Raw genomic sequence first — 27,910 nt, forward strand, 5'->3', positions numbered from 1 at the left:
TTATGAAATCAACAAAACTGCACATGTTTGGACCAAACCACATTGCCTGTCTGGATGCTACCTAATGCCTTCCTGAGAGTTAATCCCTACAATTGGTGGAGAATGCGGGCACAGAATCCATAGAAGCACAGGAGATTGCTGGTTAAAGACATCTACAGTATTGCAAACACAGTCTGAAATCATGGAGGAGCTGTCCTACAGGAAGATGACATTGCTGCAGTGTTATGGCTCAGGAGAGCTGGGAGCTGTCACTTTATTGGAGTTGTGCAGAAGAGAACCAAGGTCCGTAATTCCAAGTGGCAAGGTTCACATAGCCTCCGTAAAGAGAGATGGTGGAGCTGAACCAAGGACTGCAGCATCGGCTGGTGCAACTCCTACTTTGCCCACCCTGCCTGCGGTGCTTTTCCTCATCTTTGCGAGGGGCCTCAGGAATTCCAGGTGACAGTGAACATTGTCCAAGTGACAGGACTTCAGGACTCGGGGAGTTTGGTGACCTTGGAAAGGGCCACACATCCGCATGTGCAAGTCCCTGGGGTGGAGGTAAGGTGTATCCATGAAGAGGCCAAGAACTATCCCATGGCCCAGGTCAACATACGCACAGACTGTGGCTCCATGTCCCATGAAGTGATCAAAGACTTGTTGCATGCTATTGTTATCGATTGAGATTTTCTGTTATTCTAAGACATATGGGCTAAAGCGCCCAGTAGTCCGGTATGCCACCAGGAGTCGGCTGTGGTTACAAAGTCACATGATGCAAACGGTGAATTTCCTTTTACTGTACTAAGAGGAGGATGTAATGTAGCAGAGCTTATCCTCCTCTCCTTGCTGATAACAGAGGAATGGTCGTCCAAACCCAGCATGCATGAAATGGGAGATGGAAGAAATAGTAGTTCGTCCAAAAATTATCCAAAGAGTGTGGCCATCATAGTTATAATGACTAAAATAGGCAAAACTGAGACTGGAGAACAGCAGTGCGATACACATGTCCTTGGGACGAGGACATAGAGGCAGCCCTTGATGCCATTACGTAGCCAGATGAAAGGGATGAGAGTTTAGGTCGGCCGCATCTGTTGTCCCTGTATATTTGTGAGCTCCATACTAGGTGCCCTTTCTCTTCTGGTGCCAGAGCACTAGCTAAAGAGGGTAGGAAAAAGATTATAAATCTGTTTATAGGCCGGAGAAAACTAGCATCAAATGAATGAGGAGTTGATGCCAAATATTTTTGGCCAATAGTATTACATGCACGGAAAAAGATTGTCAGATACAAAAATGAAACACCCCAAAACACACTGACAAACTAAATGTAGGGACTAGATGGGATCTTAGAGTTTTCATTTCGATGACCATTGTTGTGTTTCAGGGTAACCACGACTGGGCACAGTGGCACACCGTGCCTAGTGTATCAATGATTAACATGTATGAACTCAAAAACCTGCCAAAATATATTGATTTATGTGTGTCTTATCAGCTTTTTCAAAGTCCAGACTATTCACAACCTACAAAAGTGCTTTTCCCTGCAAGAAAAAAAAAGGTTGGAAATGCTCGTTTTTTTGCAGGTTTTTTTTTTTGTAGCTTTTTTGTTGATGTAGGCCAATAATGCTACAGCCAGATGTTAAAAGTATGTAGAAATGTTTTGAAAACTACAGTAGGTGCACAGTGTTTGTGTCTTGGGGTACAGGATAATGACACGGACACTCGGGGTACAAGACAATGATGCTGACTCTTGGGATACAAGTCAATAACACTGACACTGGGGGTACAGGATAATGACACTGACACTGGGGGTACAGGATAATGACACTGACACTGGGGTACAGGATAATGACACGGACACTCGGGGTACAAGACAATGATGCTGACTCTTGGGATACAAGTCAATAACACTGACACTGGGGGTACAGGATAATGACACTGACACTCGGGGTACAGGATAATGACACTGACACTCGGGGTACAGGATAATGACACTGACACTCGGGGTACAAGTCAATGACACTGACACTCGGGGTACAGGATAATGACACTGACACAATCGGGGTACAGGATAATGACACTGACACAATCGGGGACAGGATAATGACACTGACACTTGGGGTACAGGATAATGACGCTGACACTCGGGGTACAGGATAATGACACTGACACTGGGGGTACAGGATAATGACACTGACACTCGGGGTACAGGATAATGACACTGACACTGGGGGTACAGGATAATGACACTGACACTGGGGGTACAGGATAATGACACTGACACTCGGGGTACAGGATAATGACACTGACGCTCGGGGTACAGGATGATGACACTGACACTGGGGGTACAGGATAATGACACTGACACTGGGGGTACAGGATAATGACACACACTGGGGTACAGGATAATGACACTGACACTCGGGGTTCAGGATAATGACACTGACACTCGGGGTACAGGATAATGACACTGACACTGGGGGTACAGGATAATGACACTGACACTGGGGGTACAGGATAATGACACTGACACTGGGGGTACAGGATAATGACACTGACACTGGGGGTACAGGATAATGACACTGACACTGGGGGTACAGGATAATGACACTGACACTGGGGTACAGGATAATGACACTGGGGGTACAGGATAATGACACTGACACTGGGGGTACAGGATAATGACACTGACACTCGGGGTACAGGATAATGACACTGACACTGGGGGTACAGGATAATGACACTGACACTGGGGGTACAGGATAATGACACTGGGGTACAGGATAATGACACTGAGGATACAGGATAATGACACTGACACTGGGGTACAGGATAATGACACTGGGGGTACAGGATAATGACGCTGACACTCGGGGTACAGGATAATGACACTGACACTCGGGGTACAGAATAATGATGCTGACACTGGGGGTACAGGATAATGACACTGACACTCGGGGTACAGGATAATGACGCTGACACTCGGGGTACAGGATAATGACACTGACACTCGGGGTACAGGATGATGACACTGACACTGGGAGTACAGGATAATGACACCGACACTGGGGGTACAGGATAATGACACTGACACTGGGGGTACAGGATAATGACACTGACACTGGGGGTACAGGATAATGACACTGACACTCGGGGTACAGGATAATGACACTGACACTGGGGGTACAGGATAATGACACTGACACTCGGGGTACAGGATAATGACACTGACACTCGGGGTACAGGATAATAACACTGACACTGGGGGTGCAGGATAATGACACTGACACTCGGGGTACAGGATAATGACACTGACACTCGGGGTACAGGATAATAACACTGACACTGGGGGTGCAGGATAATGACACTGACACTCGGGGTACAGGATAATGACACTGGCACTGGGGGTACAGGATAATGACACTGACACTGGGGGTACAGGATAATGACACTGACACTGGGGGTACAGGATAATGACACTGACACTGGGGGTACAGGATAATGACACTGACACTGGGGGTACAGGATAATGACACTGACACTGGGGGTACAGGATAATGACACTGACACTGGGGGTACAGGATAATAACACTGACACTTGGGGTACAGGATAATAACACTGACACTGGGGGTGCAGGATAATGACACTGACACTCGGGGTACAGGATAATAACACTGACACTGGGGGTGCAGGATAATGACACTGACACTGGGGGTACAGGATAATGACACTGACACTTGGGGTACAGGATAATGACACTGACACTGGGGTACAGGATAATGACACTGACACTCGGGGTACAGGATAATAACACTGACACTGGGGGTGCAGGATAATGACACTGACACTCGGGGTACAGGATAATGACACTGACACTCGGGTACAGGATAATGACACTCGGGGTAAAGGATAATGACACTGAGGATACAGGATAATGACACTGACACTGGGGGTACAGGATAATGACACTGACACTTGGGGTACAGGATAATGACACTGACACTGGGGGTACAGGATAATGACACTGACACTCGGAGTACAGGATAATGACACTGACACTCGGGGGTACAGGATAGTGACACTGACACTGGGGGTACAGGCAGGGCCGGACTGGCCATCAGGCAGTTCTGGCAAATGCCAGAAGGGCCGATGGCAGTAGTGGGCCGCTTGAGTGTGCCGCTGTCGGCACACTCCCCACGCTGTCGCGGCACACTCCAGGCCCCGCATTCAACTATACCGGCGTCATAGACACCGGTACAGTTGAATGCAATGATGGAGGAGAGAGCGTCCGCTGACGCCCCCTCTCCCATCATTCCCCGCTCTGCCTGCCGCTGACACTGCGGGTGCGCGATGACGTCATATCATCGCGCACCTGCTGTGTGACCGGGCGGGTAGACTGCGACTGCTGAGACAGGAGCAGCGCGGGGCACGAGGAGAGAGGTGAGTAGTGTGTTTGTTTGTTGTTTTTTTTTATCAATGATTGATGACTGGATTGTGGAGCTGGGGGGGGGGGCTGCCTGCCTGCATTACTTTCTATGGGGGCTGCCTGCCTGCATTACATTCTATGGGGGCTGCCTGCCTGCATTACATTCTATGGGGGCTGCCTGCCTGCATTACTTTCTATGGGGGCTGCCTGCCTGCATTACTTTCTATGGGGGCTGCCTGCCTGCATTACATTCTATGGGGGCTGCCTGCCTGCATTACTTTCTATGGGGGCTGCCTGCCTGCATTACATTCTATGGGGGCTGCCTGCTTGCATTACATTCTGTGGGGGCTGCCTGTCTGCATTACATTCTATGGGGGCTGCCTGCCTGCATTACATTCTATGGGGGCTGCCTGCCTGCATTACATTCTATGGGGGCTGCCTGCTTGCATTACATTCTGTGGGGGCTGCCTGCCTGCATTACATTCTATGGGGGCTGCCTGCCTGCATTACATTCTATGGGGGCTGCCTGCCTGCATTACATTCTATGGGGGCTGCCTGCCTGCATTACATTCTATGGGGGCTGCCTGCTTGCATTACATTCTGTGGGGGCTCCCTGCCTGCATTACATTCTATGGGGGCTGCCTGCCTGCATTACATTCTATGGGGGCTGCCTGCATTACTTTCTATGGGGGCTGCCTGCCTGCATTACTTTCTATGGGGGCTGCCTGCCTGCCTGCATTACTTTCTATGGGGGCTGCCTGCCTGCATTACATTCTATGGGGGCTGTCTGCCTGCATTACATTCTATGGGGGCTGCCTGCCTGCATTACTTTCTATGGGGGCTGCCTGCCTGCATTACTTTCTATGGGGGCTGCCTGCCTGCATTACATTCTATGGGGGCTGCCTGCCTGCATTACTTTCTATGGGGGCTGCCTGCCTGCATTACATTCTATGGGGGCTGCCTGCTTGCATTACATTCTGTGGGGGCTGCCTGCCTGCATTACATTCTATGGGGGCTGCCTGCCTGCATTACATTCTATGGGGGCTGCCTGCCTGCATTACATTCTATGGGGGCTGCCTGCTTGCATTACATTCTGTGGGGGCTGCCTGCCTGCATTACATTCTATGGGGGCTGCCTGCCTGCATTACATTCTATGGGGGCTGCCTGCCTGCATTACATTCTATGGGGGCTGCCTGCCTGCATTACATTCTATGGGGGCTGCCTGCTTGCATTACATTCTGTGGGGGCTCCCTGCCTGCATTACATTCTATGGGGGCTGCCTGCCTGCATTACATTCTATGGGGGCTGCCTGCCTGCATTACATTCTATGGGGGCTGCCTGCCTGCATTACATTCTATGGGGGCTGCCTGCTTGCATTACATTCTATGGGGGCTGCCTGCCTGCATTACATTCTATGGGGGCTGCCTGCCTGCATTACATTCTATGGGGGCTGCCTGCCTGCATTACATTCTATGGGGGCTGCCTGCCTGCATTACATTCTGTGGGGGCTGCCTGCCTGCATTACATTCTATGGGAGCTGCCTGTCTGCATTACATTCTGTGGGGGCTGCCTGCCTGCATTACATTCTGTGGGGGCTGCCTGCCTGCATTACATTCTATGGGGCCTACCTGCATGCATTACATTCTGTGGGGCCTGCCTGCATGCATTACATTCTGTGGGGCCTGCCTGCATGCATTACATTCTGTGGGGGCTGCCTGCCTGCATTACATTCTGTGGGGGCTGCCTGCATGCATTATATCCTATGGGGGCTGCCTGCCTGCATTACATTCTATGGGGGCTGTGCTGCATTATATTCTATGGTGGCTGCCTGCATTACATTCTATGGGGGCTGGCTGCATTCCTTTCCATGGGCCTGTGCTGCATTATATTCTATGGGGCTGGCTGCCTTCCATTCCATGGGCCTGTGCTGCATTATATTCTATGGGGCTGGCTGCATTCCATTCCATGGGCCTGTGCTGCATTATATTCTATGGGGCTGGCTGCATTCCATTCTATGGGCCTGTGCTGCATTATATTCTATGGGGCTGTGCTGCATTACATTCTATGGGGCTGTGCTGCATTACATTCTATGGGGCTGTGCTGCATTACATTCTATGGGGCTGTGCTGCATTACATTCTATGGGGGCTGCCTGCATTACATTCTATGGCGGCTGCCTGCATTACATTCTATGGGGGCTGGCTGCATTCCATTCCATTGGCCTGTGCTGCATTATATTCTATGGGGCTGGCTGTATTACATTGTATGGTGGCTGTGCTGCATTATATTGTATGGTGGATGTGCTGCATTATATTCTATGGGGCTGTGCTGCATTATATTCTATGGGGCTGTGCTGCATTACATTCTATGGGGCTGTGCTGCATTATATTCTATGGGGCAGTGCTGTATTACATTCTATGGGGCTGTGCTGCATTAAATTCTATGGGGCTGGCTGCATTACATTCTATGGGGGCTGTTCTGTATTACATTCTATGGGGCTGGCTGCATTACATTCTATGGGGGCTGTGCTGCATTACATTCTATGGGGGCTGTGCTGTATTACATTCTATGGGGGCTGGCTGTATTACATTCTATGGGGGCTGTGCTGTATTACATTCTATGGGGGCTGTGCTGTATTACATTCTATGGGGGCTGGCTGTATTACATTCTATGGGGGCTGTGCTGTATTACATTCTATGGGGGCTGAGCTGTAATGCTGGATACAGCTGTAATTATATGTTATATAGTCGTGTTACACTCCCCTCACTTCTTGTAGCCTACAAGTGTACAAAGATATTATACAGTCACCATGTGACAAGTGGGCCTGTGTGACTTCAAATGCCAGGGCGGAATTTTAGTCCCAGTCCGGCCCTGGGTACAGGATAATGATACTGACACTGGGGGTACAGGATAATGACACTGACACTGGGGGTACAGGATAATGACACTGACACTGGGGGTACAGGATAATGACACTGACACTCGGGGTACAGGATAATGACACTGACACTCGGAGTACAGGATAATGACACTGACACTCGGAGTACAGGATAATGACACTGACACTGGGGGTACAGGATAATTACACTGGGGGTACAGGATAATGACACTGACACTCGGGGTACAGGATAATAACACTGACACTCGGGGTACAGGATAATGACACTGACACTGGGGGTACAGGATAATGACACTGACACTGGGGGTACAGGATAATGACGCTGACACTCGGGGTACAGGATAATGACACTGACACTCGGGGTACAGGATAATGACACTGACACTGGGGGTACAGGATAATGACACTGACACTGGGGGTACAGGATAATGACACTGACACTCGGGGTACAGGATAATGACACTGACACTCGGGGTACAGGATAATGACACTGACACTGGGGGTACAGGATAATGACACTGACACTCGGGTGCAGGATAATGACACTGACACTCGGGGTACAGGATAATGACACTGACACTGGGGGTACAGGATAATGACACTGACACTGGGGGTACAGGATAATGACACTGACACTCGGGGTACAGGATAATGACGCTGACACTCGGGGTACAGGATAATGACACTGACACTCGGGGTACAGGATAATGACGCTGACACTCGGGGTACAGGATAATGACTCTGACACTGGGGGTACAGGATAATGACTCTGACACTTAATAAATGTATTCCAAAGCCAAGTGATAATTTCTGGGTAGGATTATTCCTGTAGGGACGTCTCTTGCAGATGAACATTTCGTTCTTGCACTTATTAGTCTCAGACCTCAGCGGCTGCAGGAAGATGAGAGCTGGGGCTTCTGGAATCTACTGCTGAATAGTGTGGGAGGTTCTGTAGAAAAGAGATCTGTGGGCACATTTTGCAGGCAGGATGCAGAGCTGAGTAATCACTGCTCACTAGGAGTGTGGGGCAGAGAGATAAAAAAAAAATTGAAAAAAACATACAAACTTTTTTTTTTTTGCCAGTGCACCAAATGATTTTCAGCGCACGAGGCATTTTCTGGAGCAGGTGCTTTACATTGAACTACAAGGGATTTATGGACAAACCAAGGTGAAATCTGCCGATGATGCACATGTCCTGGGAAATCAAGACCAAAATAACCACTGTCAGCGTTATACAACTATACCAACTATGTACAAGCGTCAATCACACGTAATGAAGGCGCAGGACTCCAACATGTGGCAACTTTTCTACATTTCCCACATTTTTTTTTAGTTTAAAGAACTTTTGCAGAGTTGTACCCCGTGTCCCTCACCACTGTGCCTGGGTATGTTCTGGGCTCTGATATTATTCCAGCTTTGCTTTTTTATCAGTCAGCCCAAATTATTGCTGTGCAAGTAATCGTGGGAAGATGACTGATCACAAGACGTCTGTGGCTGCGGCCTGTGAGGCCTCCTAGGATAAAAAAATTAAAGGAATGTGGATGACTTGCATGTGGTTCTATTCTCTCACAGTCTGCGTCATGTCCCCTTCATGAGGACGTTGCGCCCCAATTCTCCGCAGCATCAAAACATCAGTTCTGCACGTAGTTTACTGGAATCAGGCAGAACTTTCCCGTTTTTCCATTTTTTCCTTTTACACCTTCTATGTGGGTAATTATTATTATTATTATTATGCATTTTTATAGCAATTAAATTACCCATCCTCAATAACAGGGACGGATCTCCGACACTGCCCTACACACTAAAGGGTCTATTATTGGAGACCTGTGCACCGTCGTGGCATTATATTCAATTATTGGTGGATACAGATGTGGTCTCTATTATACTGAACCCTCCTCGGGGGAGGGGAAGCCTTATGTAACGGCCTCTATTGTGATGATGGATAAGAGCCTCTCTTTGTCTCTATCGTAAAGACTCTGCTCCCTGTTTGATCCATGATGCCCTTTTATGTTTTTACATCCAGTTTAATTGATTTTTTTGTGTTATATTATTTTTCATAATAACCACATTAGAATAACAATAGCAAAAAAGCTACAAACATAAAAAAGATACAAAGATAAAAAGAGACATCCTAGTGTAACAAGCATCTACTTTATGTCGTTAGTTAAAGGAGACGCATCACAAAAAGCTTAGACGGCAAATTAAAATGCTCTTCCATACTTGCCTACGTTAAAATGTTGCGGGGGTGCAAAAAAGTTGGACCCCACTAATCTTACATTTCTGGCCTATGCTAGCCCAGTCACAACACATCTATTGTATATGCCCGATCTGAGAGGACCGACCTTTAGGACTTTGAGAATGTGGGTGCTATGGCTGGGAGAAGGGGGCCAGACACGAATCTATGGGTTTTGCCTGGTATTGCAACTTTAAAGGAATAAGGCTGAGCTGCAGTACCCCATGCAACCTATGGACAGGTGTGGCGCTCTTTTGGGAATAAAGCAGCACTAATCCTGGACCATTACAATCACTCATAGACATTCTAATTTCTTACAAAAAATGACACCTTTTATATATTATTGCCAGTATGCTGGGGGCTAAGAGGGAATATTTATCGACCTCTCCATAGTGGTCTCTCTGGTCATTTCCAGTATCCTGCAGTAGTATATCCCATTCTGTCTCACTATATACCTTCAGGTTTTCTATATCTGTGCAGACACATTCGTCGGGCTGATTACATGGAGGGGGGCGGCCGCCTCACATTCACTGACAGGTCAGCGAGTGCATTGTGACTGCTGTGTCAGTGCAAACAGTCATTACTGAGCAGATAGCTAGCCTTGTGAACATAGCCGGGCACCTGGGGACATATAGATAAATAGCAGTCTATTTACTGATTGGTTACTTTCCAGTAACAAACAGCGCCACAACTGTCCTCAGGTTCCATCTGGTATTGCAATTCATCTCCAGTGAAATGATTATGGATAAACTGTAATACCGTATACAACCTGTAGACAGGTGTGGTGATGTTTGTGTGAATCTCAGACAACCCCTTTAAGTTTTTTTTTTTTGGTTGTTTTTTTTTGTGTGTGTGTGTGTTTTGCAAATTTAGTGTGAAGTACCCCAATGTGACCCAGGATGTATGCCATCAGTATGTGTCGCTAATGGCCACATGCGCTCTACTCAGCTGTCACATCTGTTTCCCCAAAGTACAGTTCCAAGTAGGGGGCAGCAGAGAGCACAGGGGCAAACACCACCCAGAATAGGAGATATTGTTGGGAGTATTTGGGGACCTAGAAATTTACTATATGTGCCCAATATTTGGTCAGTGCACACTTAGCCTTCAGTGATGAGCGAACATGCTGGGATAAGGTGTTATCTGAGCATGCTCGGGTGCTAACCGAGTGTCTTCAGTGTGCTCGAACAATATGTTCGTGTCCCCGCACCTGCATGTCTCGGAAGCCGCAACATGCGCACGTTCACTCATCAGTCTGGACAACACTGTGGCTCATTCTGGGTGATAAATTTGGGGCATGGTCAGACTTTTTGGTCTGATTTTATATTCTCTCTTGGTGTTGCTCTCTTTTCACATTTTGAGCAGCAGGAGTGTGATGTAGTGCAGCGTTGCTTCCTGCATATGAAACGCCAACAGACCTTTTTATGCTTTATGGATTGTCTTCGAGAGATCGGCCATACGCTTTTAATATCTATTCGCTTGATGGGTGCTTCTTCGGACCCCCATACTCGGCGAAGAGAACAATTCTCTGAACAGGGGCCGTTGCCTGATACTTTGTGTTCCCTCCAGACTTTACTTTTCTCCCAGTAGACCAAAAAGATTGGGCATGGTTCATTTCAGCCATTTGCCATCGGGGCACCCCCTGCCGTATTATGGTCATGAGAAACCACTTCTAAACAGTTTTTACATGTCCTAGAGGAGCTTGGAGACTTCTCCTCACTCGACACTAAAGGTGGTCTCCTCCAAACCCATCTTCAGTCTCCCCCTCCATTTTTTTGAATCAGTGAGTGTCTGAGCACTCAAACTTTTAGTTTTTTTTCAAACTTTTCTTTTTAAAGTTGAAGTTTTATGATAATAGGAACCCCTTTTAATATGATTTATGGCTAAAAATTCTAAGGGTACCTTCACACGAAGCGACGCTGCAGCGATAGCGACAACGATACCAATCGCTGCAGCGTTGCTGTTTGATCACTGGAGAGCTGTCACACAGACCGCTCTCCAGCGACCAACCATGCCGAGGTCCCCGGGTAACCAGGGTAAACATCGGGTTGCTAAGCGCAGGGCCGCGCTTAGTAACCCGATGTTTATCCTGGTTACCAGCGTAAAAGTAAAAAAAACAAACAGCACATACTTACATGCGTCCCCCAGCGTCTGCTTCCTGACACTGACTGAGCTCCGGCCCTAACAGTGTGCTTTCACTTTCACTTTAGGACCGGCGCTCAGTCAGTGTCAGGAAGCAGACGCTGGGGGACGCATGTAAGTATGTGCTGTTTGTTTTTTTTACTTTTACGCTGGTAACCAGGGTAAACATCGAGTTACTAAGCGCGGCCCTGCGCTTGGTAACCCGATGTTTACCCTGGTTACCAGTGTAAAACATCGCTGGTATCGTTGCTTTTGCTTTCAAACACAACGATACACAGCGATCGGACGACCAAATAAAGTTCTGGACTTTATTCAGCGACCAGCGACATCACAGCAGGATCCTGATCGCTGCTGCGTGTCAAACTAAACGATATCGCTAGCGAGGACGCTGCAACGTCACGGATCGCTAGCGATGTCGTTTCGTGTGAAGGTACCTTAAGTATTTTCTCCGCTCTTCCTTTCTCTATCCCCCTGTCCCATTCGTCCTCAATGACCCCACTCTTGTATTTCCCATCGCTTCTGCTGAGCACAGCTAGCAACAGTCAACAAACTCTGTGACCTCGGTGTTCACTAGACCCATAAGATCCTTTATGCAATGCAAATGTTTATGTAGTCCCTGGTATGCAGGGACTTTTACTACCATCTCAGCTATCTGATAGGAACTTCTAAGGCCCCGTCTCACTAAGCGATTTACCAACGATCACGACCAGCGATATGACCTGGCCGTGATCGTTGGTAAGTCGCTGTGTGGTCGCTGGGGAGCTGTCACACAGACCGCTCTCCCCAGCGACCAACGATCAGGGGAACGACTTCGGCATCGTTGAAACTGTCTTCAACGATGCCGAAGTACCCCTGCAGCACCCGGGTAACCAGGGTAAACATCGGGTTACTAAAGGTACCTTCACACGAAGCGACGCTGCAGCGATAGCGACAACGATGCCGATCGCTGCAGCGTCGCTGTTTGATCGCTGGAGAGCTGTCACACAGACCGCTCTCCAGCGACCAACGATGCCGAGGTCCCCGGGTAACCAGGGTAAACATCGGGTTGCTAAGCGCAGGGCCGCGCTTAGTAACCCGATGTTTACCCTGGTTACCAGCGTAAAAGTAAAAAAAACAAACAGCACATACTTACATGCGTCCCCCAGCGTCTGCTTCCTGACACTGACTGAGCTCCGGCCCTAACAGCACAGCAGTGACGTCACCGCTGTGCTTTCACTTTCACTTTAGGGACCTGCGCTCAGTAAGTGTCAGGAAGCGGACGCTGGGGGACGCATGTAAGTATGTGCTGTTTGTTTTTTTTACTTTTACGCTGGTAACCAGGGTAAACATCGGGTTACTAAGCGCGGCCCTGCGCTTGGTAACCCGATGTTTACCCTGGTTACCAGTGTAAAACATCGCTGGTATCGTTGCTTTTGCTTTCAAACACAACGATACACAGCGATCGGACGACCAAATAAAGTTCTGGACTTTATTCAGCGACCAGCGACATCACAGCAGGATCCTGATCGCTGCTGCGTGTCAAACGAAACGATATCGCTAGCCAGGACGCTGCAACGTCACGGATCGCTAGCGATGTCGTTTCGTGTGAAGGTACCTTAAGTGCAGGGCCGCGCTTAGTAACCCGATGTTTACCCTGGTTACCAAAAAAAACAAACAGTACATACTCGCCTTTCGGTGTCCAGGTCCCTTGCCGTCTGCTTCCTGCTCTGACTGAGATCCGGCCGTACACTGAGAGCAGAGCGCAGCGGTGACGTCACTGCTGTGCTCTCACTTCTCACTGTACGGCCGGGAGTCAGTGAGAGCAGGAAGCAGACGGCAAGGGACCTGGACACCGAAAGGCGAGTATGTATTGTTTGTTTTTTTTTACATTTACGCTGGTAACCAGGGTAAACATCGGGTTACTAAGCGCGGCCCTGCGCTTAGTAACCCGATGTTTACCCTGGTTACCAGTGAAGACATCGCTGGATCGGTGTCACACACAACGATTCAGCGATGTCAGCGGGGCCTCAACGACCAAAAAAAGGTCCAGGCCATTCCGACACGACCAGCGATCTCGCAGCAGGGGCCTGATCGCTGGTACGTGTCACACATAGCGAGATCGCTATGGAGGTCGCTGTTGCGTCACAAAACTTGTGACTCAGCAGCGATCTCGCTATGTGAGACGGGGCCTCTAGGCTGTGGCAAATGAGGCCCTGGTGCCTGGTATCACAGATAAGACGAGGGCACATAAGTTCAGGCAGTCAGCAGCAGAGATGTGGCCATTCTGAAAATACTCTGCTCCCCATTCAATGCAATGAATAACTGTTGTAAGTATACGTTGTAATATTGTGATAGAAAACCCATGAAATCCCAAGGAGAACAATGCTGTGCACCCCGCGCTGCCAGGAGACTGCACAACTGAGCCCCCAGTGTTGGCCTGTACACATCATAGGAAATCCCATCTGTGTGGGAGTAGCCCAAGGGTCCACCAGTGTTTCCCATGGACAACAAGAGGCAAAAATTACTTTGCTTTGAGCAGAAAGTTTACAACATAAAGCTATAATGATCACTTTGGTCTCTGCTCTGGGCCTAATGCACACAGTGATGTCAGAGCATAAAATAATAGACAGTAATGTAGTATAACAGTAATGAGATAATTAGCGTAACTGTGAAATTACACTGCAGGAATCATGAGCACAGCTAGACCACAATTATTTAATTATGCTCAAGGTAATGTCACAGTATAAAATAGTGATGTCACAATACAGGGATAATATACACAGTGATGTCACAGTACAAGTATGATACACACAGTGGTGTCACACTATAGGGATAATATACACAGTGATGTCACAGTACATAGATAAGAAACAGTGATTTCACAGTACAGGGATAATACGCACAGTGATGTCACAATACAAGGATAATACACACAGTGATGTCACAGTACAGAGATAATACACACAGTGATGTCACAGTACAGAGATAATACACACAGTGATGTCACAGTACATAGATAATAAACAGGGATGTCACAGTACATAGATAATAAACAGCGATGTCACAGTACATAGATAATAAACAGCGATGCCACAGTACAGGGATAATAAACAGCGATGTCACAGTACAGGGATAATAAACACAGTAATGTCACAGTACAGAGATAATAAACAGTGATGTCACAACACAGGGATAATAAACAGTGATGTCACAGTACAGGGATAATACACACAGTGATGTCACAGTACAGGGATAATAAACAGTGATGCCGCAGTACAGGGATAATAAACAGTGATGCCGCAGTACAGGGATAATACACACAGTGATGTCACAGTACAAGGATGATACACACAGTGGTGTCACACTATAGGGATAATATACACAGTGATGTCACAGTACATAGATAAGAAACAGTGATTTCACAGTACAGGGATAATACGCACAGTGATGTCACAATACAAGGATAATACACACAGTGATGTCACAGTACAGAGATAATACACACAGTGATGTCACAGTACAGAGATAATACACACAGTGATGTCACAGTACATAGATAATAAACAGGGATGTCACAGTACATAGATAATAAACAGCGATGTCACAGTACATAGATAATAAACAGCGATGCCACAGTACAGGGATAATAAACAGCGATGTCACAGTACAGGGATAATAAACACAGTAATGTCACAGTACAGAGATAATAAACAGTGATGTCACAACACAGGGATAATAAACAGTGATGTCACAGTACAGGGATAATACACACAGTGATGTCACAGTACAGGGATAATAAACAGTGATGCCGCAGTACAGGGATAATAAACAGTGATGTCACAGTACAGGGATAATACACACAGTGATGTCACAGTACAGAGATAATAAACAGTGATGCCGCAGTACAGGGATAATAAACAGCGATGTCACAGTACAGAGATAATAAACAGTGATGTCACAGAACAGAGATAATAAACAGTGATGCCGCAGTACAGGGATAATAAACAGTGATGCCGCAGTACAGGGATAATAAACAGTGATGTCACAGTACAGGGATAATACACACAGTGATGTCACAGTACAGGGATAATAAACAGTGATGCCGCAGTACAGGGATAATAAACAGTGATGCCGCAGTACAGGGATAATAAACAGTGATGTCACAGTACAGGGATAATAAACAGTGATGTCACAGTACAGGGATAATACACACAGTGATGTCACAGTACAGAGATAATAAACAGTGATGCCGCAGTACAGGGATAATAAACAGTGATGTCACAGTACAGAGATAATAAACAGTGATGTCACAGTACAGAGATAATAAACAGTGATGTCACAGTACAGAGATAATAAACTCTGTGATGTCGCAGTACAGGGATAATAAACAGTGATGTCACAGTACAGAGATAATAAACTCTGTGATGTCGCAGTACAGAGATAATAAACAGTGATGCCGCAGTACAGGGATAACACAGTGATGTCACAGTACAGAGATAATAAACAGTGATGTCACAGTACAGGGATAATACACACAGTGATGTCACAGTACAGGGATAATACACACAGTGATGTCACAGTACAGGGATAATACACACAGTGATGTCACAGTACAGGGATAATATACACAGTGATGTCGCAGTACAGGGATAATAAACTCTGTGATGTCGCAGTACAGGGATAATAAACAGTGATGTCACAGTACAGAGATAATAAACAGTGATGTCGCAGTATAGGGATAACACAGTGATGTCACAGTACAGGGATAATAAATACCATGATGTCACTGCACAGCAGCCTCATGGTCTCTCTCCGTTAATCGGTCATTTACATTCATAGTCTGATTTGGTGCTGACCCCCAGAAGTCCTGTGTTGAAGCGGGCTATCACCATGGTCAATCATTGTACGATGGAGACCTCCGACTTAGTAAAGAGTTGGTCACAGCACTGTCCTATGTTATGGTCCTCATCCAAGTTTTTAATTGGGATCATTAAACCTTGCTGGAGTTTACCCGTGGAGGGAGGTTGTATACTTTTTTATATGAGAATCCGGTGTCTGTAGCTGTAAATAGCAGGATAACGTCACATTTGTAGATGGAGAAAATAACTCGGCACAGAAGTTTCTATTTCTGTTCCAGATTTTGCAATGAAACACGAGAAATGAAAAATACTTGTGCAATATGTGTGGGAAGTCACCTCCGGCAAGAAATAGTTTCCTATCAGAGTCACACCTTGATGACGTGGCGATAAAGGAGAACGGAACCGCAGTCAAGCACTGCACATGGTAATATGGGAGCCGGTATGGGCAGGAGCGGAGCGACGCTGGGGAATGCTAAGGACATCGTTATACTCATTTGCTTGTGTTTGTAGAATATGAAACCTACTTGTCACATTTTTCCCTAAACTATCAAGTAATCTCCCAACAAAAGAGGAGATTTCTTGAACCCGCCGGCAGGCAGGCCTCATATTAGGCCACTTAAATGTCACTTTTAGACTAAAAAAAAAAATAAGTGGAGGAGACAGACTATTTTTTACTAACTGGCGCTGGTAAAAGGGTGTGCACTGTTTATCGGGCACTCTCTGGATGGCCTGGCACAGTTAATAGAGCACTTTGGCATGCACATTTTATAGGGTATTCTCCGACTACAAGAGTTAATGAGACGCTGTCTATGGGGCACTCTTTGGATTGCACAATTAATTATGTACTTTGTATGGGGCATCCTGGCATGCTCTCTATATGGGACACTTGCATGTGCATGGAGCAGGCTTTGGATGGCACATAATGGGGCACCCCAGCATGCTCTGTGTATAGGGCACTCTCTAGATCGCACAGATATTGGTGCACCCCAGCATGCACTGTGTATAGGGCACTCTCTAGATGTCACAGTTATTGGGGCACCCCAGTATGCACTGTATATAGGGCACTCTCTAGGTGGCACCATTATTGGGGCACCCCAGCATGCACTCTGCATAGAGGGCACTCTTTAGATTGGACAGTTATTGGGGCACCCCTGCATGCAATGTGTATAGGGCACTCTTTAGATTGGACAGTTATTGGGGCAACCCAGCATGCACTGTGTAAAGGGCACTTTCTAGATGGCCCTGCTATTGGGGCACCTCAGCATGCTCTGTGTATAGGGCACTATTTAGCTGATGGAGTTATTGGCGCACCCCAGCATGCACTGTGTAAAGGGCACTTTCTAGATGGCCCTGTTATCGGGGCACCTCAGCATGCTCTGTGTATAGGGCACTATTTAGCTGATGGAGTTATTGGCGCACCCCAGCATGCACTGTAATTAGCACATATTCTCTGGTTGGCACAGCTAATGGGTCACACTTTGGATGGCTCATAATGGGGCACACTGGCATACAATGTGTATAGAGCCCCTTTAGTTAGACTAACATTGGAGGTGCAGTAACTGCTTGGCACTGTCAAAGTTTTTGGACATAGCTAATATTTGAAGGAAAAATATTTTACCTAAAACCTACCTTAAATCTTTTCTCAAAATTTTTAAACTATGAGTGAACCCCACAGATTTATGGGTGGGATTCGCGCTACGCAGGGGTGTAGCTATATTTGCACATGGGTTTGGACCCAAAGACGTTTCTGACACTAGCATTATTAAAGGCTCATGGCCGGTGGGAGGGGTGTGTTCCATACTTTACATTGCCGAGCTTCACGGTGCACCATTGACACCACCCATGAGGAACTTTGCTGTGGGATATTTGAGTTGGGGCTCCCTTATAGCAGGCGCAGAGGCTTCCTCTATCCTGGCATGAAGGGTTTTACTTTTTGCATGGATTATTTGGGCATTCTGAAATTGACATTTATATTTTCTTTATGGGAAAAAAAATAAACCAGTCAGGGATTCATATCTGACATTTGTAGAATCGTTGCCTGGATTACCAGCAGTAAATGTAACATTCGCCATCTGGGGATGACGCTCCTTCAGCTTCTGCAGATTCTTCTACACTCCGAAAAGTCAATAAACTCACTGACCTCCGAGTTCTGCGAATCTCTAGGTTCAGATATTTCCTAGTTCCCTTCAAATATTTGCACAGCTTGAAATAGAGAAGCGTTGACTTTACTACTATCCATAAAATCCTTGTAAAAAAGTGATTGCGAGGCAGAGACAATCCCATATTATCAGTTCTAATGTTGATATTTCAGATATAGAGGGATTAGAATATTACTGGTCTCCTAAAGGTGATAACGGTGATAATCCTAAGGGTTAAAGGGATCCTTTTTTTTTATTTCAGCAATACCAGGCGACTTGAGATAGAAGCATAAGACAATCTTTTGTGTGATGGAACAGCTGCAGCGAGAGAAATAGAGTGGTGAGTCCGTGCCATTAACACGTTCCTTCTGTCGCCCACACACTGCATAACCCAACCTTGGCATGACTGGCAGTCAATGGGTTAAATGTGATTCAGCAGTAAAGCTTGGCATTAGAAAAGCGAAGACGTCTGACATTAATGCAATAAAGTTGGGCACAGACATCATCAAAAACAATATTCGTCATTCGGTTTCTTTTGTAAACCTTTTCGAAGATTCAGTTTTAGAAAGTTGGGTGATAAGCAATTTACATCTTGCCCATAGTCATAATGGGGTATGTTCCTTTAGATGCCCTTTATACAGAGGTATTCTTGTCTAGGAGAAATGCTCATACACGACTTCATCTACCAAAGTGCAGTCTCCTGCTGTGCACATGAAGATCTAAGTATCATTTGGTTTTCTTCAGGAGCGAGCCGCTCTTCTGCCTCCCTGCTTCCTGCCCGCAGGGGAGCATTGTGCTCCTGATGATAGCCCTGGAATCGATGCTCTACTAATCAGATCTGTGCGCTTTCTCATGCTGCAACCAGAGGCCGCTTAGAGGAGCTCCGAGGGAACTGAAGCCGGCTAGCTTCAGCGCAGCACTTGCAAGCTTTAAATCGAACAGCTTGCATTTTTGCAAGCTCCTTGCTTAAGAGACCAGCCAACGCTGACAGACTGCAGAGGTAGCCGGTAACCTAGGCATCAAGCTGCAAACTATAAAATTAAAAATCCCTCCGTTTTTTTTTTTTTTTAATAAGAATACATTTCAAAGTAGCTTATTTTTACAAGCACTTTGCAATTTTACTAATTTCACAAGATGACACTATCCCTTTAGTGTACTGAAAGAACCAAAAACAGTTCAATCTACACCTCTCAACAATCCCATTTTTCACAGTTTTTTCATATCTCTTGCAGTTGCTTCTCCAGGAGATAAGTGTTAGTGGCCAACAAAGAGCAGAGATGAACATTTTTGCCCATAGCCGCTCCTTATTATTCGGTCACACTTATTCCACAACCACCTGATGCCCTGTTCGCTGCCTCACTAAATGTCCAAGCAATGGTTTCAGCTGTGCCCAGAAAATTACCAACTCTTCTTGAAGTCCTGGAGGCTTCCCCATTTTTGGGAGAGTGTTGTCAAGTGTCGGCTTGTTACACAATATGGACCTTAAATTCACATGTATATGTAACTCCGATTTTCTATCCTCGAAGATTTGCCTCCTTATGCACAAAGTATAAGAGGGTTTCTCACGGACCCTCTTACAAGAGCATTGAACATGCCCATTAAGGGACGTTTTGCTCCGACTTTTTTTAGAGCTGTGATTGTTATATACCAAGCTGCTGTCTCTTGGTTGGGTATACTGCTCATGTGAAAAAATATTCTTAATATGGTGTGTAACCACTGGAGGTCTAACGAGTTTTGGGATGTGATCCAGGTGCCTCCTAGCTGATATAACTTCGGTCAGTATGCCCATTAGAGTGCTGCGTAGCGTATGATTGTTTGAAATGTCTCTTTTTAAGGACGATGTGCAATGGCTAATTGTGATGAGAAGCGTTAGGAAGAGCATAGGGTCAAAATTTGGACTCGCCCCAATAATTAGAAGTTATAGAGAGAGGTCCTTGTTTCCGGCCACCCAGGATCAATATCATAGTTGCACGTGATCGTGTTGGAGTTTTGTGCTGCTTGAGTAACCTGCGATGGAATAAAGTGGGGTGTGGGCACACTTGCCAATTCCTACGACTGTCCCAGGCATGGTAGACAGACCACCCACGTCTTAGGGAATGCAGGGCCAAGGATACCCACCAATATAGCCAATTAGCAGTGCCTGTGGTGAGTGAGGGCGATTGGTTTGGTCCAAGAGGTAAGGAGGTCTACTACCAACCCTAACGAAGTTGGAATTATGCATTATGGAGAGCTTTTGAACTGCAAAGATCCCATATATTGTTCTTGCACAGGAGCCCTCTTTTGTCTGTGTCGCCTAGTGGTAGAAGACGTGCCATGCCGTACAGGCCCAAAGAGAAACATTCTCTGAAGGTGGAGTAGAAACCAGAGAGTATCTGCTCCCAAACACCCTACATAAGAAAGGCCAGAGGGTGTGACGCAAAGGATGAGAATCCCCAGTGCTGTGCGACATTTGTGTATAAGGACTGCCATCTACTGTTCAATCGAGACTCTTGTGTAACCAACTGGAAGAGGTAGAGTTTCAGGAGGGACGAGATTAGACGGGGCACCGGGTCAGGGTACCTTGATGGCACAGTTCCCTTATATAAGAGGCCAGCATGCCAAGACGGGAGTGGATTTGATGCCAACAAGAGGGACAGCCAGAACATGTGTTGACGAAGAGGCTGAGACCAGGGTACTAGGCCGTGACAGGGGGTGCTTCCAGCACTGACGTACGGTGTAGAGGTTGGTCTGGGTTAGTACAGCAGACAGGAGGGGGACGGTCCGCTTTACACTATTCACCTTTGCCACAACTACCCCAGTTTCCCGCCACCCTAGAGAAATAAATAGTTTAATTGGTTACTTCTGCCTAAACCCCGTCTGAGTGTTGCATCTGGTCACCTGCTTTACAGTAACAGACCTGTGAGTCTGAATACGGCCTTTGTGAGAGGAGACCTGCAGAGTGGTAAGCTGGCCATAGATTTTAGACTTATGCTGGCCGAACCCGCCAATATTGACTGGTTCAGCCGACGGTCTAATGTGTTCGAGGGTGCTGCCCAACTTATGGATGGGAGAGATGTCGATCATGCATATCCGATTGGAGACTGCCGAGTGCATTGATCTCCCTGAAATAAGTCGCCAGCCGCTCTTTCAGGTGGCGTTTTTCTCATAGAAAACACAGGAGCACTCGGCCAAACGAGCTATCCTGCATTCAAGAAAGTTGTCTGAGATGGATGTTGGATGAACGATCTTTCGACTGACAGCCATCTAATGTGTATGGCTAGCTGTAAGGGACCAGGAGACCACCGCAGAGAGGAAAGCTGGCCATACACATCAGTTAGCTGTTGGCCGAATGTTTGCTCGGAAGATGGCTATCCCTCCCGAACTTCCATACCAATGAGCGCTCGGCTGAGATAATTAAACATTTCATGTCCTTCTTTTATAAAATGTGAGTTTGTTTCGTGACTGATTGCATATTAATATAGCTGTGAATGATGGAGCGTTCTAATCCCGAACCACATGGCGCTGCGTCTGTGTCATCCATGTGATCCCTTTTATTTTGTAATCATCTATGCTAATAGGGAAAAGGTTAACAAGTTCTGAATGCACAAACACGGATCAGACAACGAGCCTGATGTAAGATATTTCGGTGACAGGCCTGTTCTCCCACGTGAGGCGACACATGTACATGAAGGACCCTCATAGACAAAACATCTCCTCTGTGCACGCTCCGATCAGCGCCGCACATCCTCTCCATGTGCTGCCACAGGTACTCTGCCATCTCATCTAATGACAATGCCATCAACAGCTGTGAAGAGGGTGCACAAAGAAATGTTAATATATTCATTGCTTCCCACATGGTTCGGTCTCCTAAGCAATCAGTCATGGTAAACAAGCAATGCAATTGCATCAAGCAATAAGAGGCCACATTATGCTCAAACGTTTAAAGGGCCACTAAATGTAAAGTTGGCAGATTGTACGGCAGCTCCATATCATTTGCAATTTGCTGTACTTTAATGCAAAATAGCAGCACAATCTCATGCATAATAGTTTAGCTGCTTTGGTCGTGACTAGCAATAGCGATTTCACAAATTATCAGAACGCTGTTGCTATTTTTTGCATGCACCAAATCTCGTAGGCATGACATCTCACCTAACCATACAAGATTCCATAGACGAACACTGCCGGAGATATTCGTAAAGTTCTGCCCTGATCAGAGGAGCCATTGATCTCTATCAGACATGGACGGAAAATTTTCTAGAGGTTTTCTGGACATAAGAAGTGGTAAGTGGAAGGTCAGAGAATTACGTAGATTTCCAGTTAAGGGGCTCATACACTATAGATGAATGTCGGCAGAATTCACCAATTTCGGTGGGACCAACCCACCACGTTTTGTGTATGGTGATGCCCTGACTTTAGTCCGAGAGATTAGGATTGGGGAGATGGATTTCAACATTCCCGACGTTCTTACGGGAGGTAAGGCATCCGCTGCCTCCCCTCTTTCTATTAAAAGTCCTGCAGTCAACCCCGGGGTAAATGCACATGAGGGTAGACAGAGATTCGGATTAGTGTCTCTAAAACACGAGCTATGGGCTTATTGGCACTGGTTGCACTTGGATGCTTTTTTTTTCATATTGGATGCTGTATCACAGAGGTATTTCTTCCTGCAGCACCATATGGCAGCACATCTACAGTATGTATGGTCCACATAGAGGGTGATCCAGCCTTCCCAGTGATTTTTAGCGTTGGATGTCAGCTGTATTGCAGTAAATTGCTGGCTCGGGATGGATCTAGATATATAGATAGATGTGCGGCACAATGGGCTTCTACTACCTTTTTTTATTTTTTTTGCATTCATCATGAAACCTGACATTGAATCAGAACATCTTGTCTGGCAGTCCGTATAATAGGCTTGTCAATGGGAGCGGCTGCCGGCGTACTGCAATTACCAAGTGTAAAGGAACATCCAGAGCATTGCCAGCCGGTGATTATATGTGTTGCTATGGTATCCACAGTCCCAATATATATTCAAGAAGAAAATAAAATTGATCTTCTCTGTAAATTCTCCTGTTATTGATCAAAGTCCCAGCATGCCATCCTAGAGCAAAACAATGCCTACATTTACTCTAAAAAATATAATTTGTGTGTATTTTTCTGAATGATTGCAATCAATTTGGGGGTGGGGTGTGTACAATTGCAATCAATGCCGATAAAATAAAAAATGAAGCGGCTCTGCAAGAAGTCTTGTTTAAACATATCTTATTACTCAGTTTTTGCACAGGAGCTTTAGAAAACAATGTGTCTCCATGGTAACAGACTACAAACAAACTCTGTGTAGTCTGTTCCTGCCGTCATGTGTTACTCCACTCCCTCATCCCCTCTATTCTGACAAGCCTACAGTGGAGTGACACCTGACTGCAGGATCCGACTACACAGGGCTAGTTTGTAGTCTGTTACCATGGAGATGCATAGAAGTGCACAGGACTTTATAGATAAAACAGTGGAAGGATGTTACACCTGACTGCAGGATCCGACTACACAGGGCTAGTTTGTAGTCTGTTACCATGGAGACGCATAGAAGTGCACAGGACTTTATGGATAAAACAGTGGAAGGATGTTACACCTGACTGCAGGATCCGACTACACAGGGCTAGTTTGTAGTCTGTTACCATGGAGATGCATAGAAGTGCACAGGACTTTATAGATAAAACAGTGGAAGGATGTTACACCTGACTGCAGGATCAGACTACACACAGGGGTTTTTTGTTGTAGTTTAGGTAGCTGTATACACTTAAAAAAAAAAAATATTAATAGTTAAAAAAATTTGGGTCAAGACTAGAAACTTGGCGTTGAGTAGATAGAGGGGTTACTACTACTGGTACAATCTTAGGGATCACTAATGAGTTTTAGAAAGGCATCTTCCACAATAGACTGGCTATACAGGCAGTGCCCAAGGGCCCAAAAACAGCAAGGGGACACATCCTAAAAATACCAAGTACATGAAAAATGGCAAAGGATAATTGTTACCTCTGTTGATGGTTAGTAATTTCACCGGGGCTCAGACCCCTCCCATTTGGCTTCATTGTGGAAAAAGGAGTCAATATGGGGTAGTCATATGTACAAAATTTACTAGGAAATCCAAAACAAATGATACAAGGGCTCTGTGATTAATAGGCAATGTCATCATGACTATTGGTGACCTGTGCACTGGCAGAGATCCAGATAAGGAGGAAATTAATGCATATAATTCCGGCAAATGAAGCGGCATCCATGTCGAAGCCGCCGGTATTTGTGCCGCCAGTAAAGTAGACAGAGGCTTGTTTCAGTAATAGGTTCTAATTAATGGAATGACGGGTCGTCTTTTGCAGCTGTCATCCAATTATAGTCTGGATATTTTAGTGACCACACACATGGAGCTAAAGAAAGACGTTTCTGGAACCGCTTCGGCAATCGCAACTTCCCCTCCAATATGTGGCGCAAGTAAATTAGGACTTTCCACGTTCCAATGTCAGGTAAACAAGTAAAGACCAGACAAGAGAACACCCACCAGAAATGTCATAGGGCCGGGGACATATTAGCTGCTCTTACCTTCACATCTATGATCTGGGGAAATGTCTGTAGTTGCCCGAAAGTGAAGTTGATGTTTTTTACCCCATCACAAAAAAAGTGGTTCTTTAAAGCAGTATTAAAAAATATAACATGTATGAACTATCTATAGAAGAATCCTGTACATGTTTCAAAGGATATTGTTACATCAAGGAGGTAAGTGTATAGGAATACAGTTATACACATGGTGCAAACAGATCTAATAGACGCAGTCGGTCCCCTCATTATAAAATAAATACGGGATACCACCATATAGTACACGTGGATTGTGCCGCCTCACTGTACACATAACTAATGCTACAGAACAGTACATAGAAATCACACTCATGCTGTAATATAAAGGGACACACAAACCCAATGCCTATATTTATCACCATGTAGAGCACATATTGTATACTGATATACTGTGCACATAAATAATGCAGTGGGATAGTACACATAAATAACACTGCAATTCTGTAATATAAACAAATGTGCAAGCATTTAATAGGCACCGTCATTGCCTATATTTGTTGCCATATAGAACACATACTTTATGCAGCCATAGTGTACACATACATAACACTGCCCTACTGTAAAATACACACTGATACAAACTGATTCACACATATTTGGAAAACACAGTCAGTTCCTATGTCTGTCACCATATAGTTTCCATAGATTGTGCCGCCATATTGTACCCATAAATAAGGCTACGAAGAAGTACAAATAAATAGCACCACATTACTATAAAATACACATATATACAAACTGATTCACCCACATTTGGTAGATACAGTCTGTTCCTATATCTGTCTCCATATTGTTCACATAGATTCTGCTGCCATACTGTACACATAAATAATGTCACCAAGCAGTATAAATAAATAGCGCCACATTACTATAAAATACACATATACAAACTGATTCACACACATTTGGTAGATACAATCAGTTCCTATATCTGTCTGTCTCCATGCTGTCCATGTAGATTGTGCTGCCATACTGTACACATAAATAATGCCACCAAATAGTACAAATAAATAGTACTACATTACTATAAAAATACACACTTATCCAAACTGATTCACACACATTTAGTAGACAGTCAGTTTATTTCTGACCATATTGTTAGATTAGTTGTGTCTTGTTAAACTTGTTATCTACCTTGTACAACATACGTAACTAATGCCACCAATTATTTTTTACACAAACACATTGATTAACATCCTATCCAGAAACCGTCATCAAGCTGCTATATGTTTATTTAGTACCTTCAGTGCACAAGGGTGTTGAGCTCTGTTATGATGGTGGATTACCTCTTTTCGCTAGGTCAGATGTGCGTATTTTTAGTCTGTATGTAGAACGGATTTCGGAGGTCATTTCTAGAACGTACGGATTCTAGTACAGACTGATCGCCATGTTGATGAAAATTGTCTATTTTCTCAGATCGAAAAATGTACGATTTTTCCTGCGCTCGTTCAGCACAAAAATTCTGCAAATCCTCAGACAGATTTTGCTGCAGATTGCACCCAGAATATCCTGTATATTGTCACTATTTAAAGTGACACAGCCTGATCTCATCGACTGTCACACAAATCCTATCATGACGTGTGAGGACTGAGGAACATTACCGATTTTTTTTTGAGAGTTCAGCTCCAGCCTCTTTACTAAGAACATGATTTACTGGAATTCTCACTGCAAAACTGCCAGGAATTTGGTATTTTCTGCATAATTAAAACGGCTGGAAAGAGGGAAAAAAAAACCCTAAACACTAAAATACCCCAATACGTGCTGTAGACTATAGTGGTGAATTATTACTCGCACTTAAATTTGCCTCTTAAAGAAATTATTTGGCAAATTGCTGCTCACACTCAAGACAAAATTCACATATCCTTCCCCTAAAGTTATAGTTACCCGGGCTCCACTTTTCCGAAAATTCATGGTTCCTGTACAACGGCGGCGTGTTCAGGTCCATGAGCTGCCCAGGAACTTGTACAGGAAAGTTCTCTATCGTGCGCGGAAGGTAAGAATAATTTTGAGAAAGCGGTTTTCCTTGGGACATTAGTTCAAGGTGACTTCCCATCTTATAAAGTGATGGTCCTCGTCGGTGTAGCAATGTGCCCCATTTTATACTGCAGCTGACCCAATAGAGCCTCAATGTAGTGGCCGGGGGCCACAGACAGAAGAGGGCCCCTATGCAAGAAAAACATATGGGCACTTTGCAGCCCAATAGCTCATCATAAATGAACAGCGTGGAGGTGAAAATGGGCCCCCTGACCTAGTGGGCCCTGCGCAGCTGCGTAGGGTGCACTAATGATATGTCCACCCCTGAGCCACCATGCAGGGAAAGAACAGTCTATGCCGACATTGCATCCCCTTCAATTCCAAGATATGCCATAACCTTATGGAACAGGTATTAATCCCCTTTAATAGAGGGTATTTCATTTATTTCGGGCTCCAATCTATAAGCCAAATCCACTGGAGGACCCGGGATTTTGCTACCTAATTTTGAGAGAAGCAGAATGTAGGGGCCCTGATTCCACCGATGTGCCACTTACTGGACTTTGAGTAGTATTTATAAAACCACTGGGTTATAAGCAGGTGATTATTTCTAGAGGACTAGTCGGCCTGCTGTTAGGTAGTCCAACCCCGCCCCTACTACTGATTGGCAGGTTTCTGCCTATGCGCAGTGTACACAGTC

General features: G+C 45.6%; 1 long non-coding RNA gene across 3 annotated transcripts in view; it reads left to right on the forward strand.

The window, feature by feature from the left end:
- The window catches only part of LOC143787607 (uncharacterized), a 175,275-nt gene that overhangs the window by 75,579 nt on the left and 71,786 nt on the right, over nucleotides 1–27,910 (forward strand). For 2 of the 3 annotated variants that reach the window (XR_013218412.1, XR_013218414.1), the window contains 2 exons: nucleotides 16,786–16,931; nucleotides 18,908–19,133. This is a non-coding gene — a long non-coding RNA (uncharacterized LOC143787607). Of the gene's footprint in view, nucleotides 1–16,785; nucleotides 16,932–18,907; nucleotides 19,134–27,910 lie in introns of those variants that run through there. The other variant, XR_013218413.1, reaches the window with a different exon arrangement.

The sequence above is a fragment of the Ranitomeya variabilis genome, chromosome 8 (assembly GCF_051348905.1).
Source record: "Ranitomeya variabilis isolate aRanVar5 chromosome 8, aRanVar5.hap1, whole genome shotgun sequence".
Taxonomy (NCBI): domain Eukaryota; kingdom Metazoa; phylum Chordata; class Amphibia; order Anura; family Dendrobatidae; genus Ranitomeya; species Ranitomeya variabilis.